Source organism: Schistocerca nitens, chromosome 5 (assembly GCF_023898315.1).
Source record: "Schistocerca nitens isolate TAMUIC-IGC-003100 chromosome 5, iqSchNite1.1, whole genome shotgun sequence".
In the NCBI taxonomy this organism is placed as follows: domain Eukaryota; kingdom Metazoa; phylum Arthropoda; class Insecta; order Orthoptera; family Acrididae; genus Schistocerca; species Schistocerca nitens.
In genome coordinates this window covers 127,957,760-127,977,889 of record NC_064618.1, presented here as the reverse complement: position 1 = coordinate 127,977,889, position 20,130 = coordinate 127,957,760, and the positions used below count along the sequence as shown (strand labels likewise).

Sequence of the window (20,130 nt, the reverse complement as noted above, 5' to 3'; positions counted from 1 at the left end):
TGGGAAATGTTTGGAACACTGACCAGAGTCAGTTCCAGTGTGAAGTGTCTTCATCATCAACACTGTCTCACAGCGAAGAGAAAATCATAGCTAGTGTGTTCCAATCTGTAAGTATCTCTACCCACAGCTACACAGTTGATGTTGCTTTATCAGTGACAGACAGACTAGCAAACAAGTTGTACATTTTCAGAATGAGACTTTCACTCTGCATTGGAGTGTGCACTGATATGAAACTTCCTGGCAGCTTAAAACTGTGTTGCGGACCGAGACCCAAACTCGGCACCTTTGCCTTTCGCGGGCAACTGCTCTGCCAACTGAGCTACCCAAGCACGACTCACGCCCCGTTCTCACAGCTTTACTTCTGCCAGTACCTTGTCTCCTACCTTCCAAACTTTACAGAAGCTCTCCTGCAAACTTTGCAGAACTAGCACTCCTGAAAGAAAGGATATTGCGGAGACATGGCTTAGCCACAGCCTGGGGAATGTTTCCAGAATGAGATTTTCACTCTGGAAACATTCCCCAGGCTGTGGCTAAGCCATGTCTCCGCAATATCCTGCCAGTACCTCGTCTCCTACCTTCCAAACTTTACAGAAGCTCTCCTGCAGAGTGAAAATCTCATTCTGGAAACATTGCCCAGGCTGTGGCTAAGCCATGTCTCCGTAATATCCTTTCTTTCAGGAGTGCTAGTTCTGCAAGGTTTGCAGGAGAGCTTCTGTAAAGTTTGGAAGGTAGGAGACAAGATACTGGCAGAAGTAAAGCTGTGAGGACGGGGCGTGAGTCGTGCTTGGGTAGCTCAGTTGGTAGAGCACTTGCTCGCAAAGGCAAAGGTCCCGATTGAAGTTTCAAGTTGTACGTTTGTTTTCAAAAGTCACAAGGCACTTTCAGTCCCAATATTTTGAGAAACTTGAAACAACCTGCCCATGAAACATTCATGTGGAAGCAAGCAAACATGGAAAAATGACTAAAGAACACACAAAACGTTTTCTGACTTCGGTCCTACGCAAACATGTATTAAGTGAAAAGGGCCTATTGCTGTGTGTGTCCTGGTCAGGTCATACAGATTGTACCCTCCTAGATGCAAGTTTTTAATGAAAATAACAAAATATTGCCAACCTCTTGAAGTTTCCTTCTTTTGGCAGTACAAGTGATGTATCAGAAGAATTATTGATTTTGTAGGAGCACAATGTGCCAAACCACAAAATTATTTCATCTTAAAGCTTCACTCTGTGACTTACAATCAATTTTCTTCACCAAGGTATATGCCTATGTTGCGATATGCTTGGCAAAAGGCAGGTTATAACATTGACATAGCCGTATCATCATGTGAAAATGTGAGTATTGTGGCTTTTGATATCAGACTGCTTGAATAAGAAAGTGATCTTGAATGTAAAAATGTGGTTTTATTGAGGTTTGCACATTGTTCTTTTCCATCCTGTTTTAACCACTTCATCAAAGTCTCACATCTGCACTATGAGGACTAATATAAGTGGGTCAGGTTTGTAGAATGTGTGTGTCTTGAGTTGTTATAATTACTTTAAGCAGAGGGTCTTTGGCTCTGTTGATTGAAAATGTAATGATACACTTCGTCATTGAGTTACCTATAACACTGATCTAAAATAAATAAATACATTGTGATCCTAGTTGTTCTTAGAGTGCTGAATTCAAAACTGTTTTTAGTTTTTTTTTCTGTCAGGGATAGTTTATGAGTAACCGCAATTTTATTTCTTTTCTGTTTCTGATATAGTGCAGGAAACATGAGGTGAAATTTGATAAACAAGTTCATGTATTTGCGATGTTATAAGTTCATCACATTAATGGAGGGTGAGATCTAAAATGTAATAGAGTAATCTTTGTGTATACATTTTGTAGCATTTATTTGACTTGAGAAATTACAGAAAATTGACAAAAAAATGAGCCACTGTATTGTAATGCACGTCACTTTTTCATCTTGTATTGTGAATCTTTCTTCTCTTGAATGATATTCCATCAATAATCTGGTAACATAGGAGGTAACCATATCCCTTCATAACACCTTTCTATGGTAGAAATGTCTTTATGGAATCTTTTGCCATTTTCATCTGATACATCACTACAACTCTCTGTGAAGTAGCACAGAAGAGACCATCATATGTACCTTCAAAGACATATTGCACCCCAGATCTTGATATGCTTTGATCATGTCATTCACCCTTGCTTTGTAGTTAGTAGCTCTTCTTCCTCCGAGGAAGTTTTCTGACACCTTCTTGAAACAGTCCCATGCTGTCTAACCTTTGTCAGTTAAATGTGCTTCAAAATTGGATCTTTGTGCAGCTTCTTGATTTGTGGGCTAATAAATACCTTCCTTTATTTTTGCAGCTGAAAGATGGGGGAATCTGGTAGCTAGGTATGCAAACCCACCCCCTGTTTGATCCATGGCCTTTACGAATTGTTTCATTAGGCCAAGTTTGATGTGAAGTGATGGTAGTAGTATTTCTTCAGGAGGTACCAGACTTTCACATTGTACATTCTTTTTGCCCACTTTCCATCTTCGCCTAGGCCATTTCTTTCTCACGTAGTGAGAATTTCTGTCTCTACTATCCCACTCGCAAAGAAAACAGGCACGATTCCTGTAGCCTTGTTGCATTCCCAATACTGTAGCAATTACTTTGAAATCTGCACATATTTTCCAATTGTTTCAAAGAAAATGCCTTTTTTGCATGCTGCACATCAAAATTTTTATTTTTATTTATGCACCCAGATGTGTTTCGCCTTTTTACAAGGCATCTTCAGTGGGTGTCTTGAAATATTACATGATTTGTCCATTTTTACACACAGGTTATGGTTTCACATCTAGGTTATAGATTTAAAAACAGTTCCTTAACGTTTTTTTATTAAATGGAAAGGTACTTACAGGTAACTTCTAATTCATTGCATCCAAGCAAACTGCTTTTTCTCATCTGGAAACCAGGTGGACATCTTACACTTTTTTCAGTTCACCGTTTACGTTACACATCGCTGTATCTGCCATCTTTTTAATACAGAGTTTCATTTCTTTTTCTAAGTGTTACCAACATTCTCAGTTTTCTGCATTCGACTGTTTTGTGAATGTGTGTGTGTGTGTGTGTGTGTGTGTGTGTTAGAGAGGGGGAGACATTTTTTTAATAAAATAAAAATTATTTGTTTTATTTTTATTCATTTATTTATTCTTAATAATAATAATAATAATAATAAACATAGCATTCAAAACAGACAATTCAATCCAAAAATAACAAAAATGCAGATTCTATCAAAGAGCTGGAATATACCAACTACAGTGCAACACATGTGATGGAAGGTATATAGGACAAACCAGCAGAACATTTGACACCCGGTACAAAGAACATAACAGAGCATGGAAATATGGAATGAGCCACTCAACTTTTGCTGAATATTTGAGAGAAAATAACTACAAACCTACTACAAGAGAAAATTATATGAAAATAATTAAAATAAATAATGAAAGACATCTCCTAACATGACAGGAAAATTATCATATTTACAAAACAAAGGCTGAAAAGAAACAGCTACTAAATGACCAAGTAAATATGACTAACTCACTATTTACACTGATTGATAATATAATAGACAGAAATCCCAACAAATGATTACACCTCTGATTCCTCTCATAAGTATATACAGGAAAATATAATAATAATAATTATTATTATTGTTATTATTATTATTTAAGAATAAATAAATGAATAAAAATAGTAATAAAAATAAAATAAATAATTTTTATTTTATTAAAAAAATGTCTCCCCCTCTCTAACACACACACACACACACACACACACACACACACACACACACACACACGTTCACAAAATATTCGAATGCAAAAAACTGAGAATGTTGGTAACACTTAGAAAAAGAAATGAAACTCTGTATTAAAAAGATGGCAGTTACAAATGATGTGTAACGTAAACAGTGAACTGAAAGTGTAAGATGTCCACCTGGTTGCCAGGTGAGAAAAAGTAGTTTGCTTAGATGCAATGATTTAGAAGTTACCTGTAAGTACCTTTCCATTTCATAAAAAAGTTAAGGAACTGTTTTTAAATTTATGACCTAGATGTGAAACCATAACCTATATGTAAAAATGGTCATATCATGTAATATTTCAAGACACCCATTGAAGATGGCTTGTAAAAAAGGTGAAATGCATCTGAGTGCATAAATAAATACAAAAATTTTGATGTGCAGCATGCAAAAAATGCATTTTCTTTGAAGCAACTGCAATTTATCTACAGCTGCTGTGAAAAAGGCCACTACAAGAAATTTGTTTCCATTTGTATTCATTGTATTGTAATGAATTTGGCGTCCTTTGTACGAATTCGCAATTCTCTGTGGCCAAACTGGTGTAAGCTACTGGAACAGAGGGTATTTTATTTCTATTATGGAGCAAAACACCCTTGAGACTTGTTTTCAATGCATCTATGAAAAGTCTCCACTCCTGTAAAAGATAGGTGAAGTTCAGCACTTTCATTAGGTCAGCAACGTCATTACAAAATGTCAGTTGCAAAATAGGAAATAAAGGCATGTTCTCTGTGCCTGAATACACTGATTTTAGTACTTTGGTGGAGTACATTATACTCTTGTAATCTTAAACCAAGCAGCTGTGCCTTTTGTTTACTTAGTCCTAGATCACATATTAAATCATTTAAATCTGCTTATGTTTACAAATGTGGTGATGACTCACTTGTGCAGTGATATAAAGGATCATCATCTGTTATTTCTTCAGTAATACATACTTCACTGTCACTCTGAATTTGACCTGGAGTTCTTGATGGTACTGGAAGGCTGTCAGAATGCTGCACTGGCATTCTTGCTGAAGGCAGATCTGGGTAAGCAATGTGCCTCTTCGATTTTTTGCTAGTAAGAACATGAATTTTTATTAGACAGAAATAACAATCAGTAATGTGATCCTTGGGCTCTCTGCACACCATGGGCACAACAAACAACACCACATTTTCTCTACCTTTCCACTACTGAATTAGTTTGCAGTAACATGTAACACAAAAGAAATATGATACCCATTCTTTATGTTGGTCTCCTACCTCTACTCCAACGTAATGTTTATAAGCTTTTTTTATGACTTGGAATTTTCTTCCTATTTCTGGCAAAGGTGAACTTTCCACAGATATAGCAGAAGTTGCCTGGCTTATATCGACATCCATGACGACGTGGCATTACCTGAAAATTTAAAAATACCAGTAAGACACCTTTACTACATTAATACTAGAGAAGTAGAGAAACGCAGATATGTAAAAACAAGCAGTCAGTTTACCATCAGCACCAGGCTAAATCAGTTTAAACACAGGAACTTATAAGTTCAACTGTGCTTGGAAATATGACAGAGATAGTTACTTGTCAGCCTAAACACCTACTTGTTAAGATTGACACAAATTACGGCTAACATCATTGTTGTAAACTCGATGCATCTGCCTCTGGGAAGCATGAAAGTTTACTGCCGATGCAGTGACTGGCTGTCGCCGTTTGAGTTAATGAGCTATTGCAGGTGGTCGTAGTGACATAGGTGTGACTGGGGATAACCCAGTGATGTCTGATTCTTCCTACCTGCTGTTGAACAAGAAATTGTTACGTTCCATCACGACTGAATGTGGCAACAAACCAGTTTTTCTCTATAATGTATGGTCACTTTTCAAGCAAGTAAGAGCGAGGACATGCTTGTATGCATATTCAGAGCTTCATTGAGAAGATACTACAAGCCTTGTACTACAGGGTACAATCACATATTTTTAGTAAAATTAGTAATATTGCACATATCTATTATGAACAGTGTTGCACCTCAGCTGCTTTGCTTGGCCCAGTTAGCATTAAGACACCACCCAAAGGCTAATGCAAGAACAACATGGAAGCTGCTCAGATGGGGGCTGGCGGAGAGGTCTTCCATGAACAGACTGTACTGATGCCACAAGGGAAGGTGTCACACATTCAGGCCCCAATGGCAAAACCAGAGCAATAATATCATAGATACAGCGGAAGGATAGAAGCCACTGTGGCATCGGTGACCTGATTGCCACACAATCTCACACCATGGCTCTTGGGGCTTACATGATGGGAAACCATGTATTGGCAAGGAATGAGGAACCACAGTTGTATAAATACTGCCCATTTCAGATCGAAAAAATCAGTCACCGCTCCAGCCATATATGAGAGGAAGTGTGTGTGTCACCCTGAAATGAATTGCCATCTGTTGCTGCTAGATGCTGCATTCTCTAAACTGTAGGTCTGCCTGCTGTGCCTATGTCTGGATGCCCGTGGGAGTTGAACTTCCAGCTAGAAAGAGACCTGCCAGATAACTTCTGCCATCTTTAGGTCACAAACCTGGGGTCCCTGATTCATGCCTAGCCTAAGTAATTGCCTTGTGCAACCAAACCCTACTGCAGCTGATTCGCTCTGTGTGAGCACACTTTACCTCTGCCAGCCTCTGTCACTGCTGCCTACACTAGAATCCACATTTTGACTTTGCGTCCTTTGGTGCGCCCCTGAAGTGTGGCCTATGCCAGCAAGCAGAGGTGTTGATCCCACAGGCCACTGAAACCGCCTGCCGCCAGAGCCAGAGGCCGGATGCGGCAGTTCCTCCCCACTGTGTTGCAGAGGGGACATGCTGCTGCTATGGCCTGCTCATACTGCAGATTGGCTGCACCAACGAGGTCTGCCTGCTGAACTAAGGACTCCAGATGTACACCAGGGCCGAGGTACAATACTGCACCTGTCAGAGGCACAGTGCTGTAAATTGTTGAATAAACACATGAAATTGCTTTCCTCTTGATTTATATGAAGACATCCATCCAGTTCCTACCACCTCCTCACTGCCATCACACCAAGGATGGAGATTAGAACACCATCCTTACAACCAGAGGAATATCTCTTTCACTCATCTTAGAGTCAAAACAACCCAGAATTCTCTCATGGATGTCTGAAGCATCGTAGCATCTGCATTTGATAACAGAAGTGGCCACTGGAATGGGGATGTCTACATTTATCATTGGATGCGTTCCTGCCAAGGAAACAGCTGGATTGATGGTGGCATTGGCAGCTGCGACATGCAGCATAAGAACAAGTAGGGTGGGTGAAGAAACTATTTTTTGTTACTTTTGTGCAGTGGAGAGTCAGTCAGTCTCCAACCAGATTTTCTGTTTTTGGTTTGCATGTGCAGTGTGTAAGCAAGGAGTATAACTCATTGTTTTGAAGTGTACAAAGTCATGCGCAGCTACTTGGGCAGAAAAATTCAGTTATAAATAGCAGTGCTATGGTAGTGTTACATTTAAGTGTCATTCTTGTCATCCTATTTCTTTCTCCTGTTGTAATTTTTTGTGGTGTGGATAGAGGCTCCACAATGACTTGAGTCAAAAACAGAGGGGTTACCACACAAAGGGCAATGTGATGCTTGTTAGAGCAGATAGCTAACAAGGGTACGGTGCCTACTCATCGTCATCTACTTCATCCAAATTTGTGGTATTTGTAGGGCTTGTCCAGAAATGAAAGTGACAGATGACCAAGCGCTTAGAAAAAATAACGTTTTCGGCATGGGTCAAATAGGCATAAGGCGTTTATGTTAACGTAGTTTCCAGACAGCAGCTGCTGCAGTAGAAAGACAGAACTGCTGTAGAAGAAGGAATACAAATGGTAATCCAAGGGTTGTGGGTCAGATCGATATGTAGAATTCCTATCTTCCTTTTTTATTTTCAATTTTTACATTACTTACACTGAAAATAAACTGAAGTAATGTTCAGTATGTTCCATTTATTAATATTTTCATAAAAGCCATGAAAAAGGAAGGCAAAGGAAAATTCGGTGTTGCCAATAAATTTCCAGGAAGAGATTGTAAGGCATACTCAAAAACTTCACTGCTAAAATTAGATACTTTTATTATTTTACAATTGATGATTTACATGTGTTGGGCTATGTTCATCGTAAAAATAGGGAAAGCAGTAATTTTCTCAACACTTTGCACACATTATCAATGCCACATTTATACAATTACATGGTTATTTTAAAATTGGTGTAGAAAAACAAACTTTGCTTACATTTATAAATGATTCTCTCTCATTGCAGTTTGGTAGCAAACCACACACAACACATCATGTTGCTAAGTACTGGAGAGAGTAGCTGGTGATGCACAATGGAATGTATATTGATGCAAGCTTCTTGGGATGTCATTTCTTTTCCAATTTTGTGGTGTTTTGATCAAAATCTACATCTACATCGACATTTATACTCCGCAAGCCACCCAGCGGTGTGTAGCGGAGGGCACTTTACGTGCCACTGTCATTACCTCCCTTTCCTGTTCCAGTCGCGTATGGTTCGCGGGAAGAACGACTGTCTGAAAGCCTCCGTGCGCCCTCTAATCTCTCTAATTTTACATTCGTGATCTCCTCGGGAGGTATAAGTAGGGGGAAGCAACATATTCGATACCTCATCCAGAAACGCACCCTCTCGAAACCTGGCGAGCAAGCTACACCGCGATGCAGAGCACCTCTCTTGCAGAGTCTGCCACTTGAGTTTATTAAACATCTCCGTAATGCTATCACGGTTACCAAATAACCCTGTGACGAAACGCGCCGCTCTTCTTTGGATCTTCTCTATCTCCTCCGTCAACCCGATCTGGTACGGATCCCACACTGATGAGCAATACTCAAGTATAGGTCGAACGAGTGTTTTGTAAGCCACCTCCTTTGTTGATGGACTACATTTTCTAAGCACTCTCCCAATGAATCTCAACCTGGTACCCGCCTTACCAACAATTAATTTTATATGATCATTCCACTTCAAATCGTTCCGCACGCATACTCCCAGATATTTTACAGAAGTAACTGCTACCAGTGTTTGTTCCGCTATCATATAATCATACAATAAAGGATCCTTCTTTCTATGTATTCGCAATACATTACATTTGTCTATGTTAAGGGACAGTTGCCACTCCCTGCACCAAGTGCCTATCCGCTGCAGATCTTCCTGCATTTCGCTACAATTTTCTAATGCTGCAACTTCTCTGTATACTACAGCATCATCCGCAAAAAGCCGCATGGAACTTCCGACACTATCTACTAGGTTATTTATATATATTGTGAAAAGCAATGGTCCCATAACACTCCCCTGTGGCACGCCAGAGGTTACTTTAACGTCTGTAGACGTCTCTCCATTGATAACAACATGCTGTGTTCTGTTTGCTAAAAACTCTTCAATCCAGCCACGCAGCTGGTCTGATATTCCGTAGACTCTTACTTTGTTTATCAGGCGACAGTGCGGAACTGTATCGAACGCCTTCCGGAAGACAAGAAAAATACCATCTACCTGGGAGCCTGTATCTAATATTTTCTGGGTCTCATGAACAAATAAAGCGAATTGGGTCTCACACGATCGCTGTTTCCGGAATCCATGTTGATTCCTACATAGTAGATTCTGGGTTTCCAAAAACGACATGATACTCGAGCAAAAAACGTGTTCTAAAATTCTACAACAGATTGACGTCAGAGATATAGGTCTATAGTTTCGCGCATCTGCTCGACGACCCTTCTTGAAGACTGGGACTACCTGTGCTCTTTTCCAATCATTTGGAACCCTCCGTTCCTCTAGAGACTTGCGGTACACGGCTGTTAGAAGGGGGGCAAGTTCTTTCGCGTACTCTGTGTAGAATCGAATTGGTATCCCGTCAGGTCCAGTGGACTTTCCTCTGTTGAGTGATTCCAGTTGCTTTTCTATGCCTTGGACACTTATTTCGATGTCAGCCATTTTTTCGTTTGTGCGAGGATTTAGAGAAGGAACTGCAGTGCGGTCTTCCTCTGTGAAACAGCTTTGGAAAAAGGTGTTTAGTATTTCAGCTTTACGCGTGTCATCCTCTGTTTCAATGCCATCATCATCCCGGAGTGTCTGGATATGCTGTTTCGAGCCACTTACTGATTTAACGTAAGACCAGAACTTCCTAGGATTTTCTGTCAAGTCTGTACATAGAATTTTACTTTCGAATTCACTGAACGATTCACGCATAGCCCTCCTTACGCTAACTTTGACATCGTTTAGCTTCTGTTTGTCTGAGAGGTATTGGCTGCGTTTAAACTTGGAGTGAAGCTCTCTTCGCTTTCGCAGTAGTTTCCTAACTTTGTTGTTGTACCACGGTGGGTTTTTCCCGTCCCTCACAGTTTTACTCGGCACGTACCTGTCTAAAACGCATTTTACGATTGCCTTGAACTTTTTCCATAAACACTCAACATTGTCAGTGTCGGAACAGAAATTTTCGTTTTGATCTGTTAGGTAGTCTGAAATCTGCCTTCTATTACTCTTGCTAAACAGATAAACCTTCCTTCCTTTTTTTATATTCCTATTAACTTCCATATTCAGGGATGCTGCAACGGCCTTATGATCACTGATTCCCTGTTCTGCACATACAGAGTCGGAAAGTTCGGGTCTGTTTGTTATCAGTAGGTCCAAGATGTTATCTCCACGAGTCGGTCCTCTGTTTAATTGCTCGAGGTAATTTTCGGATAGTGCAATCAGTATAATGTCACTCGATGCTCTGTCCCTACCACCTGTCCTAAACATCTGAGTGTCCCAGTCTATATCTGGTAAATTGAAATCTCCACCTAAGACTATAACATGCTGAGAAAATTTATGTGAAATGTATTCCAAATTTTCTCTCAGTTGTTCTGCCACTAATGCTGCTGAGTCGGGAGGTCGGTAAAAGGAGCCAATTATTAACCTTGCTCGGTTGTTGAGTGTAACCTCCACCCATAATAATTCACAGGAACTATCCACTTCTACTTCACTACAGGATAAACTACTACTAACAGCGACGAACACTCCACCACCGGTTGCATGCAATCTATCCTTTCTAAACACTGTCTGTACCTTTGTAAAAATTTCGGCAGAATTTATCTCTGGCTTCAGCCAGCTTTCTGTACCTATAACGATTTCAGCTTCGGTGCTTTCTATCAGCGCTTGAAGTTCCGGTACTTTACCAACGCAGCTTCGACAGTTGACAATTACAATACCGATTGCTGCTTGGTCCCCGCATGTCCTGACTTTGCCCCGCACCCGTTGAGGCTGTTGCCCTTTCTGTACTTGCCCAAGGATATCTAACCTAAAAAACCGCCCAGCCCACGCCACACAACCCCTGCTACCCGTGTAGCCGCTTGTTGCGTGTAGTGGACTCCTGACCTATCCAGCGGAACCCGAAACCCCACCACCCTATGGCGCAAGTCGAGGAATCTGCAGCCCATATGGTCGCAGAACCGTCTCAGCCTCTGATTCAGACCCTCCACTCGGCTCTGTATCAAAGGTCCGCAGTCAGTCCTGTCGACGATGCTGCAGATGGCGAGCTCTGCTTTCATCCCGCTAGCGAGACTGGCAGTCTTCACCAAATCAGATAGCCGCCGGAAGCCAGAGAGGATTTCCTCCGATCCATAGCGACACACATAATTGGTGCCGACATGAGCGACCACCTGCAGATGGGTGCACCCTGTACCCTTCATGGCATCCGGAGGGACCCTTTACACATCTGGAATGACTCCCCCCGGTATGCACATGGAGTGCACATTGGTTTTCTTCCCCTCTCTTGCTGCCATTTCCCTAAGGGGCCCCATTACGCGCCTGACGTTGGAGCTCCCAACTACCAGTAAGCCCACCCTCTGCGACCGCCCGGATCTTGCAGACTGAGGGGCAACCTCTGGAACAGGACAAGCAGCCATGTCAGCCTGAGACAGAGCCTGAAACCGGTTCGTCAGACAAACTGGAGAGGCCTTCCGTTCAGCCCTCCGGAATGTCTTTCGCCCCCTGCCACACCTTGAGACGACCTCCCACTCTACCACAGGTGAGGGATCAGCCTCAATGCGGGCAGTATCCTGGGCAACCACAGTCGTAGTCCGATCGGGGGATGCGTGGGACGAGCTGGCCGTCCCCGACAAACACCCATCCGGACCCCCACAGTGATGCCCATTGGCAACAGTCTCAAGCTGTGTGACCGAAGCCAACACTGCCTGAAGCTGGGAGCGAAGGGATGCCAACTCAGCCTGCATCCGAACACAGCAGTTGCAGTCCCTATCCATGCTAAAAACTGTTGTGCAAAGAGCGTCTGAACTAATCTACAGAGAGCGCAAACAAATCGACAAAATTTAAACGGTTATTAAAATACAAGATTGCCTAGTAAATGCAGTAGTGCTGCTACTTGCGCACTGCTGACACACTGCTCGGCAGCGGAAGGAGACTACGCGATTTTGCAGTATTCAGGTACTAAAACGCGATGCTACAACTCTCAAATACTATAATACGCCCGAAATTTATGAATTAAACAATGCAAGTACCAAAAACACGCAAAGATATTAAGAATTAAACTATGTAACAAATGAGTGAGCTAGGAGTATACGACTTGCTGCTGCAGCTGCTTATCCAACGGCGGCAGGGAGCACACTCCCTCTTTACCTGACTGTAGAAACAGACCTCCCAAATTTTCTTTTTTGAAAATATTAGTAAATATAATATACTGAGCATTATTGCAGTTTATTTGAGGTGTAAGTAATGTAATAATTGAAAACAAAAATAAAAGGTTCCCTAGAGAGACCCAAGCCCATGACCTTCAGATTACTTTTCTGTACACTTCCCCCTGCACCAGCTACTGTCGGGGAAACTTCATGAACATAAATGGCTTGTGCATCTCCCAACTCGTGCATAAAATGCTATTTTTTCAAAACATTTGGCCACCTGGAGTTCCCACGTCTGTCTCTTTCATTTCTGGCTAACCCCTGCATATTCCATAAATTTGGATGAAATCGGTGATGACGAGGTGGTGCAGTCCCCCTTGTCAGTTAGAAGCAGTTAAAATGGAGATCCATAGACAGTTGAATGGTGTTCTTGTCTGACCACTCTGTGATTAGATTCAGTTGCCACTAGCTTTGTTAGATCTGTTTCTGGTAAAGCAACATGTGATGTACCAACTTTTGTGGATGACTTCTTATCAGCTGTACATATGTTTCCAGGCAAATGATTTTTGCGAAAAACCTAACGGTGTTCTGAAAAGATAGGCTAAACACGGTTGGGGGTGGCGTGTTTGTTGCTGTCGGAAGTAGTTTAACTTGTCGCGAAATTGAAGTAGATATCTCCTCAGAGTTAGTATGGGCAGAGGTCATTGTTGGCAACCGGAATAAAATAACAATTGGATACTTTTACCGACCTCCCAGTTCAAATGATACAGTTGCTGAAAGGTTCAAATAAAACCTGAGTTTGATTTCAAACACGCACCCAACCATACGATAATGTGTTGGTGGTGACTTTAATTTATCCTCGATATTTTGGCGAAAATACATGTTTAATTCCAGAGGTAGGCATAAAATATCATCCGAAATTGTGCTAAACGCATTCTCTGAAAATTATTTCGAGCAGTTAGTTCATGAGCCCACGCGAATAGTAAACGGTTGTGAAAATACACTTGACCTCTTAGCAACAAATAATCATGAATTAAGGTGGGTAAGACGTCAAAAATTAAATTAAAAAAATCGATATTTCAAAAATATGCTTATTTTGTAGCGCACATCTTCCTGAATAATTTGGTGTATAAAACATATATACACTCCTGGAAATTGAAATAAGAACACCGTGAATTCATTGTCCCAGGAAGGGGAAACTTTATTGACACATTCCTGGGGTCAGATACATCACATGATCACACTGACAGAACCACAGGCACATAGACACAGGCAACAGAGCATGCACAATGTCGGCACTAGTACAGTGTATATCCACCTTTCGCAGCAATGCAGGCTGCTATTCTCCCATGGAGACGATCGTAGAGATGCTGGATGTAGTCCTGTGGAACGGCTTGCCATGCCATTTCCACCTGGCGCCTCAGTTGGACCAGCGTTCGTGCCGGACGTGCAGACCGCGTGAGACGACGCTTCATCCAGTCCCAAACATGCTCAATGGGGGACAGATCCGGAGATCTTGCTGGCCAGGGTAGTTGACTTACACCTTCTAGAGCACGTTGGGTGGCACGGGATACATGCGGACGTGCATTGTCCTGTTGGAACAGCAAGTTCCCTTGCCGGTCTAGGAATGGTAGAACGATGGGTTCGATGACGGTTTGGATGTACCGTGCACTATTCAGTGTCCCCTCGACGATCACCAGTGGTGTACGGCCAGTGTAGGAGATCGCTCCCCACACCATGATGCCGGGTGTTGGCCCTGTGTGCCTCGGTCGTATGCAGTCCTGATTGTGGCGCTCACCTGCACGGCGCCAAACACGCATACGACCATCATTGGCACCAAGGCAGAAGCGACTCTCATCGCTGAAGACGACACGTCTCCATTCGTCCCTCCATTCACGCCTGTCGCGACACCACTGGAGGCGGGCTGCACGATGTTGGGGCGTGAGCGGAAGACGGCCTAACGGTGTGCGGGACCGTAGCCCAGCTTCATGGAGACGGTTGCGAATGGTCCTCGCCGATACCCCAGGAGCAACAGTGTCCCTAATTTGCTGGGAAGTGGCGGTGCGGTCCCCTACGGCACTGCGTAGGATCCTACGGTCTTGGCGTGCATCCGTGCGTCGCTGCGGTCCGGTCCCAGGTCGACGGGCACGTGCACCTTCCGCCGACCACTGGCGACAACATCGATGTACTGTGGGGACCTCACGCCCCACGTGTTGAGCAATTCGGCGGTACGTCCACCCGGCCTCCCGCATGCCCACTATACGCCCTCGCTCGAAGTCCGTCAACTGCACATACGGTTCACGTCCACGCTGTCGCGGCGTGCTACCAGTGTTAAAGACTGCGATGGAGCTACGTATGCCACGGCAAACTGGCTGACACTGACGGCGGCGGTGCACAAATGCTGCGCAGCTAGCGCCATTCGACGGCCAACACCGCGGTTCCTGGTGTGTCCGCTGTGCCGTGCGTGTGATCATTGCTTGTACAGCCCTCTCGCAGTGTCCGGAGCAAGTATGGTGGGTCTGACACACCGGTGTCAATGTGTTCTTTTTTCCATTTCCAGGAGTGTATTTGAGGAGTTATAAGGTACGTAATTTGGTCTTAAGTGTATGAAGGTGCAGCGCTACGCCCCTCTCCACAGCATTCTTCTGTCATACGTAAGTGTATTAAGCTCTGTAGTAGTGGTGGGCAGGAAATCGCGTATGTTAGAAATCACAGTGACTGAGAAATCACAGTAGCAACTTTACAGAATCTAACTGCGATTTCAGTCACAGTTAGCAGTCGCAAGTAGTATTTCACATTCAAAGACGTGAGCCATCTATTGGTCGAATTTAGCACTGCTTTCTGCGATTTCAGTGACAAGTCGCAACTAAGAGTCGCAAGTAGCAACTAAAAAGCGCGGTTAACAGTGGCATCTGTTGGCCAAAGTTCGTACTACGTCCATCTCTGCGGTACGCTATGGAGTCCAACTGCGATTTCCGTGACAAGTCGCAACTAAGAGTCGCAAGTAGCAACTAAAAAGCGCAATTAACAGTGCCATCTGTTGGCCAAAGTTCGTACTACGTCCATCTCTGCGATACGGTATCGAGTCTAACTGCGATTTCCGTGACAAGTCGCAACTGAGTCGCAAGTAGCAACTAGAAAGCGCGGTTAACAGTGCCATCTGTGGGTCAAAGTTCGTACTACGTCCATCTCTGCGATACCCTATTGAGTCCAACTGCGATTTCCGTGACAAGTCGCAAGTAGCAACTAAAAAGCGCAGTTAGCACTGCCATCTGTTGAGCAAAGTTCATACTACGCTATTCGCTACCGAGTCAAACTGCGATTTCTGTGACAAATCGCAACTAAGAGTCGCAAGTAGCAACTAAAAAGCGCAGTTAACATACTTTTCCTAGTGTCATCTGTTGACCGACGTACGTACTTCGTTATGAGAGCCTTGTGCCTCACGAGATCGATGTGCTGTGTGTGCATATGAAGGGCTTACTTCAATAGTGGTACAAGTCCATTTTTGTTCATTTTGAGATACAGAGTTGTAAAGCTAAATTAGCGCTGAAAAATCTGCAGTTGAGATACCAGAAATATTCAAGCATATGGCTTCTTGCTAGAGATGAACCTTTATTTATGTTTGTTTGTGTGGTGTCACCGCCAGACACCACACTTGCTAGGTGGTAGCTTTAAATCGGCCGCGGTCCATTAGTACATGTCGGACCGGCGTGTCGGCACTGTCAGTGATCGCAGACCGAGCGCCACCACACGGCAGGTCTCGAGAGACTTACTAGCACTCGCCCCAGTTGTACAGCCGACGTTGCTAGGAAAGGTTCACTGAGAATTACGCTCTCATTTGCCGAGACGATAGTTAGCATAGCCTTCAGCTAAGTCAATTGCTACGACCTAGCAAGGCGCCATTTCTCCTTTGCTATGTATCTAATGAAGCCTGTACAGTAACAAGACCAATGTTCACCAATTATGGATTAAAGATAAGTATTCCAGAAGCTACGTACTTTTCTTTATAGCATTCATTACATATCCTGTTTCAGACCTCACGCCATCCTGCGTGAGCTTATAGCGTGCATTTCGGCTTCCTCAAACAACACGGTGTTGGCACTTCTGCCGACACTTCAGTTTGGATCACTAATTTCAGAAGCATTATAGACAGAAAAGTGGAGGTAATGGACTTGTACCACTATTGAAATAAGCCCTTCATATTATATGACGACATGCACATTCAGCATCAGTTATGGTTGGTCAAATACTGCTGTGACTCTGAATGTACACTCCTGGAAATTGAAATAAGAACACCGTGAATTCATTGTCCCAAGAAGGGGAAACTTTATTGACACATTCCTGGGGTCAGATACATCACATGATCACACTGACAGAACCACAGGCACATAGACACAGGCAACAGAGCATGCACAATGTCGGCACTAGTACAGTGTACATCCACCTTTCGCAGCAATGCAGGCTGCTATTCTCCCATGGAGACGATCGTAGAGATGCTGGATGTAGTCCTGTGGAACGGCTTGCCATGCCATTTCCACCTGGCGCCTCAGTTGGACCAGCGTTCGCGCTGGACGTGCAGACCGCGTGAGACGACGCTTCATCCAGACCCAAACATGCTCAATGGGGGACAGATCCGGAGATCTTGCTGGCCAGGGTAGTTGACTTACACCTTCTAGAGCACGTTGGGTGGCACGGGATACATGCGGACGTGCATTGTCCTGTTGGAACAGCAAGTTCCCTTGCCGGTCTAGGAATGGTAGAACGATGGGTTCGATGACGGTTTGGATGTACCGTGCACTATTCAGTGTCCCCTCGACGATCACCAGTGGTGTACGGCCAGTGTAGGAGATCGCTCCCCACACCATGATGCCGGGTGTTGGCCCTGTGTGCCTCGGTCGTATGCAGTCCTGATTGTGGCGCTCACCTGCACGGCGCCAAACACGCATACGACCATCATTGGCACCAAGGCAGAAGCGACTCTCATCGCTGAAGACGACACGTCTCCATTCGTCCCTCCATTCACGCCTGTCGCGACACCACTGGAGGCGGGCTGCACGATGTTGGGGCGTGAGCGGAAGACGGCCTAACGGTGTGCGGGACCGTAGCCCAGCTTCATGGAGACGGTTGCGAATGGTCCTCGCCGATACCCCAGGAGCAACAGTGTCCCTAATTTGCTGGGAAGTGGCGGTGCGGTCCCCTACGGCACTGCGTAGGATCCTACGGTCTTGGCGTGCATCCGTGCGTCGCTGCGGTCCGGTCCCAGGTCGACGGGCACGTGCACCTTCCGCCGACCACTGGCGACAACATCGATGTACTGTGGAGACCTCACGCCCCACGTGTCGAGCAATTCGGCGGTACGTCCACCCGGCCTCCCGCATGCCCACTATACGCCCTCGCTCAAAGTCCGTCAACTGCACATACGGTTCACGTCCACGCTGTCGCGGCATGCTACCAGTGTTAAAGACTGCGATGGAGCTACGTATGCCACGGCAAACTGGCTGACACTGACGGCGGCGGTGCACAAATGCTGCGCAGCTAGCGCCATTCGACGGCCAACACCGCGGTTCCTGGTGTGTCCGCTGTGCCGTGCGTGTGATCATTGCTTGTACAGCCCTCTCGCAGTGTCCGGAGCAAGTATGGTGGGTCTGACACACCGGTGTCAATGTGTTCTTTTTCCCATTTCCAGGAGTGTATTATATTAATAAGAAGCAACATTGCCTTTTTCTCCTGAAAATATCAAGTAACGTAACAAATGTGTTTGATTCTGCTTCCAATATGACAGTTTTGGTTAATACTCCACATGCCTACAGGACTTTGCAGTGTTAACACAGCAGAACTCAGACATCTGTATAAGTGTAGAGAAATGAAAACAGTCTTATGAATGCCTCACTTTTGTTCCGACACAGTTCAAGACTCGGGAGAAAAGTTTTACACCTGGTGTTCTACATGGCAACTTCACACACAAGAACTTTTTGCCGACACTACTACCACCTACATAAGTAAGCTTTTCCTGTGTTACTTTCAAGTAATGCACTTAAGCTATTCCTGATTCAACTGGAAGATCTGTACTTCCCACTTTCATATCAACAGCCTCAAAATGCATATTGTAGACTTCGAGATATGTTACAGGTCAGTGTCACACCAAGATTGTGGAGAAAGGGGGGGGGGGGGGGCGGCATGTCACTCTCCAACAAGTGTTTACCAATACGTAAGTGGCGGAAAATTATGGGTATAGGACGGCTTAAACATGTGGAAAATGAGATTTTTATTATTCACTCACTGTATTTGACATTTATTATTCCTTTAAAATCGCACAACAACTTCAATAAAACACAGTTTAATCATTCACACACTTATTTCACAATTATTTCACTTTTAAACTGCAAATCCTCTAAGAGCTGTCTTGAATCTTCACGAGTCTCTCTCAACAGCCTTGATGTGGATAGATACGTACAGCAACCAGTAATCAGAGTCAGAACTGTGTCTGCAAAAATACATGGATTATTAAACAATTGTTGCTGTCATTAATTACTGGCAATATAATTGACAGAGTAGATTGCTAATATTTGTTATAATGAATATCATATTTGCAAGAACGATCTCACTGAAGTAATTAAGTCCATCGAAACGCTTAGAAACTAACCTCTCGTCTGACGAAAACGGTCTAAAGACGCAGTGGCAATTTCTTCAGATCTGTTGACAATGATATTTTGAGTTATCACTTTACTGAGTGACTGAAATGTAGTTCAGGTACCTGTGAACATAACAATATGTTAGAATTCATTTTCTAAATACGAACTATTACGTTACTGTACGGCTACTTACATATTAATTACACTATTAATATTTTCACAGTTGTTTCTTTAATACAAAATTAAAGCCAGCGGAAGAAAAAACGTAAAACATACTTGCCAATGACAGTTTTGTTGAGATGCAATTTTCTGTGTTGACAGATGTAACTTTTTCATACGGTGGTAAATCGCAGAAATCGCAGGAATCACAGAAATCGCAGAAGTAGCAGAAATCGAGGAAGTAGCAGAAATCGCAGTGGCGGAGGGATACACGGCCTATGTTCCTTAACTGCGACAAATCACAGTTAAGAATAACAGATACTGAAAAGTAGCATTCACAGAAATCACTGATATCGGAAAATCGCAGTTTAGCCCATCACTACTCTGTAGAATTCAACTGTAAGATTTGTGCCTAAGATTAATACGTGAAACAAAGGACTATCGATATCGATACTTTCTCTGCTGCTATCGAGATGCATTGTTTTGATCGCTGGTTTTGTTCTGTGTTTTGAAAGGCGTGCAGTGTGGTCCTGTGATCTTCGACACAATTTTCATTTTGCTGTGTTGTTTTGTGTTCGTTTGTGGCATATTATCGCACAGGATGCCTAGAATTCGTTGCTTCAACCGTAAACAACGTCACCACGGCAACAGATACACAGTAAAGGGTGTTACAACAAATGTTACACCAGTGGCTCAAGACTACAACCTCTCAGAGCCAGTAAACATTTCACCACCGAGTGCTTCTAGAAGGAAACTTGTTTTTGGTGCTAATGAAAATGGATGCTGTGAATCCGAAGGTTCATGTAATATTATCGTTGATGTTAACATACTGTCACAATTAATATTGTACAATGTTATGTACAAGCATTGCTTTGGTGTTCAGT

At 43.5% G+C, this 20,130-nt stretch overlaps 1 long non-coding RNA gene across 1 annotated transcript; it reads right to left on the bottom strand.

Annotated features, from left to right (window-relative positions):
* Window positions 1-18,771: 18,771 nt before the first annotated feature.
* On the bottom strand, window positions 18,772-19,493 carry LOC126259247 (uncharacterized). The gene is made up of 3 exons (XR_007546491.1): window positions 19,364-19,493; window positions 19,099-19,209; window positions 18,772-18,939 (listed from the first exon to the last, which is right to left on the bottom strand). It is a non-coding gene; the product is annotated as an uncharacterized LOC126259247 (long non-coding RNA).
* Window positions 19,494-20,130: the final 637 nt, after the last annotated feature.